At 42.8% G+C, this 2,927-nt stretch overlaps 3 non-coding genes across 3 annotated transcripts; all 3 read right to left on the bottom strand.

The window, feature by feature from the left end:
* Positions 1 to 974: 974 nt before the first annotated feature.
* Positions 975 to 1,056, bottom strand: TRNAS-GCU. Its single transcript has one exon. It is a non-coding gene; the product is annotated as a tRNA-Ser (tRNA).
* Positions 1,057 to 1,732: 676 nt separating this feature from the next.
* Positions 1,733 to 1,814, bottom strand: TRNAS-GCU. The gene has a single exon. It is a non-coding gene; the product is annotated as a tRNA-Ser (tRNA).
* Positions 1,815 to 2,723: 909 nt separating this feature from the next.
* TRNAS-GCU lies at positions 2,724 to 2,805 on the bottom strand. Its single transcript has one exon. It is a non-coding gene; the product is annotated as a tRNA-Ser (tRNA).
* Positions 2,806 to 2,927: the final 122 nt, after the last annotated feature.

Below are 2,927 nucleotides of genomic sequence, written 5' to 3'. Positions count from 1 at the left end.
ATCGATTGTTCCATCAACATAGCCCAACATGTCTTGTGCCTTATTTTCCTACTGTAAATAACATGGAATTTCTAAAACTCGTTGTATGTCTTTTAATCCATGAAAAGTTTAACGCGTAGAGGCAACGAGCAAAAAGGAAGTGGCAACAGGCAAAAAGGAAGTTTCTTAATCCATGAAAAGTTTAACGCATAGAGGCAACGGGCAAAAAGGAAGTTTCTTCTTCGCCTGAGAGATTCAAACTCTCGCATGGAAACCCCATGTACTTAGCAGGCACACACCTTAACCACTCGGCCAAAGCAACTTTTTTATTGTATCAAAGAGTCTCAAAGAGACTCTCAAGGAAGAGGACAAGTTGGTCACATACCCTTTTTAAAGGTATGGGCATACTCAGCAACAGGTTTGGTGCTGCGTTTCACGAGCTGCTAGTCATCCTTGATTCTTAGTTTACGGGCTCTCGAATGATGGTTGAATGTAGTTTCCAAATCGAGCAAAACGTCACGTGCAGTGGAGAGACCAACGACGACGACAACAATTGCTTCCTTGGTGACAGAGGAGAGTAGGAGACAGAGAAGCCGTTGGTCGACTGCTTTTGACGCCAAATATTTGGTGTTGAGTGTTGAGGAGGTTTCTTGTTCAAAACAAGGGGGTAGAACAATTGTTCCATCAACATAGCCCAACATTTCTTGTGCCTAATATTGTTCCATCAACATAGCCCAACATTTCTTGTGCCTAATATTTGGTGATGAGTGTTGAGGAGGTTTCTTGTTCAAAGCAAGGTGGTAGAACGATTGTTCCATCAACATAGCCCAGCATGTCTTGTGCCTTTTTTTCCTACTGTAAATAACATGGAATTTCCCGATGGGAAGTGACAGATCTCATATCGGTTAAAGAGGAAAACAAAAAATTCCTCGTAATACGTAATAGTGTGGAAACCTCTCCGCGTTGGTGAGGCAACGGGCAAAAAGGAAGTTATTCGTCGCCTGAGAGATTCGAACTCTCGCGGGGAAACCCCATGTACTTAGCAGGCACACGCCTTAACCACTCGGCCAAAGCAACTTTTTTTGTTGTATGAAAGAGTCTCAAAGAGACTCTCACGGAAAGGGAGAAGTTGGTCACATAGCTTTTTTTGATGGTACGGGCATACTCAGCAACAGGTTTGGCGTCGCGTTTCACCAACTGCAAGTCATCCTTGATTCTTAGTTTACGGGCTTTCGAATGATGGTTGAATGTAGTTTCCAACTCGAGCCAAACGTCACGTGCAGTGGCGGAGAGAAACGACGACGACAACAATTGCTTCCTCGGTGAGAGAGGAGAGTAGGAGAAAGAGAAGCCGTTGGTCGACTGCTTTTGACGCCAAATATTTGGTGTTGAGTGTTGAGGAGGTTTCTTGTTCAAAACAAGGGGGTAGAACAATTGTTCCATCAACATAGCCCAACATTTCTTGTGCCTAATATTGTTCCATCAACATAGCCCAACATTTCTTGTGCCTAATATTTGGTGATGAGTGTTGAGGAGGTTTCTTGTTCAAAGCAAGGTGGTAGAACGATTGTTCCATCAACATAGCCCAGCATGTCTTGTGCCTTTTTTTCCTACTGTAAATAACATGGAATTTCCCGATGGGAAGTGACAGATCTCATATCGGTTAAAGAGGAAAACAAAAAATTCCTCGTAATACGTAATAGTGTGGAAACCTCTCCGCGTTGGTGAGGCAACGGGCAAAAAGGAAGTTATTCGTCGCCTGAGAGATTCGAACTCTCGCGGGGAAACCCCATGTACTTAGCAGGCACACGCCTTAACCACTCGGCCAAAGCAACTTTTTTTGTTGTATGAAAGAGTCTCAAAGAGACTCTCACGAAAAGAGAGAAGTTGGTCTCATAGCTTTTTTTGATGGTACGGGCATACTCAGCAACAGGTTTGGCGTCGCGTTTCACCAACTGCAAGTCATCCTTGGTTTTTAGTTTACGGGCTTCCGAATGATGGTTGAATGTAGTTTCCAACTCGAGCCAAACGTCACATGCAGTGGCAGAGAGAAACGACGACGACAACAATTGCTTCCTCGGTGAGAAAGGAGAGTAGGAGAAAGAGAAGCCGTTGGTCGATTGCTTTTGACGCCAAATATTTGGTGTTGAGTGTTGAGGAGGTTTCTTGTTCAAAACAAGGTGGTAAAACAACTGTTCCATCAACATAGCCCAACATTTCTTGTGCCTAATATTTGGTGATGAGTGTTGAGGAGGTTTCTTGTTCAAAACAAGGTGGTAGAACAACTGTTCCATCAACATAGCCCAACATTTCTTGTGCCTAATATTTGGTGATGAGTGTTGAGGAGGTTTCTTGTTCAAAGCAAGGTGGTAGAACGATTGTTCCATCAACATAGCCCAGCATGTCTTGTGCCTTTTTTTCCTACTGTAAATAACATGGAATTTCTGAAACTCGTGTTGTATGTCTTTTAATCCATAAAAAGTTTAGCTTATTGTCGCCGTTCAATTTCTTGAAACCTCAAATATTGGGAAATGACAAATATAGCCCAACATGTCTTGTGCCTTTTTTTCCTGTTTGTACATAACTGGGAATTTTTGAAACTCGTGTTGAATGTCATTTATACCGTGCGCAAAATTTATCTTACTCCATATCGGTTAAAGAGGAAAACAAAGATTTTCTCGTAATACGTAATAGTGTGGAAACCTCTCCGCGTTGGTGAGGCAACGAGCAAAAAGGAAGTTATTCGTCACCTGAGAGATTCGAACTCTCGCGGGGAAACCCATTGTACTTAGCAGGCACACATCTTAACCACTCGGCCAAAGCAACTTTTTTTGTTGTATGAAGGAGTCTCAAAGAGACTATCACGAAAAGAGAGAAGTTGGTCACATAGCTTTTTTTAATGGTACGGGCATACTCAGCAACAGGTTTGGCGTCGCGTTTCACCAACT

Source organism: Cucurbita maxima, unplaced genomic scaffold, assembly GCF_002738345.1.
Source record: "Cucurbita maxima cultivar Rimu unplaced genomic scaffold, Cmax_1.0 Cma_Scf02035, whole genome shotgun sequence".
Taxonomy (NCBI): Eukaryota; Viridiplantae; Streptophyta; class Magnoliopsida; order Cucurbitales; family Cucurbitaceae; genus Cucurbita; species Cucurbita maxima.
This window is presented reverse-complemented; position numbering and strand designations above follow the sequence as displayed.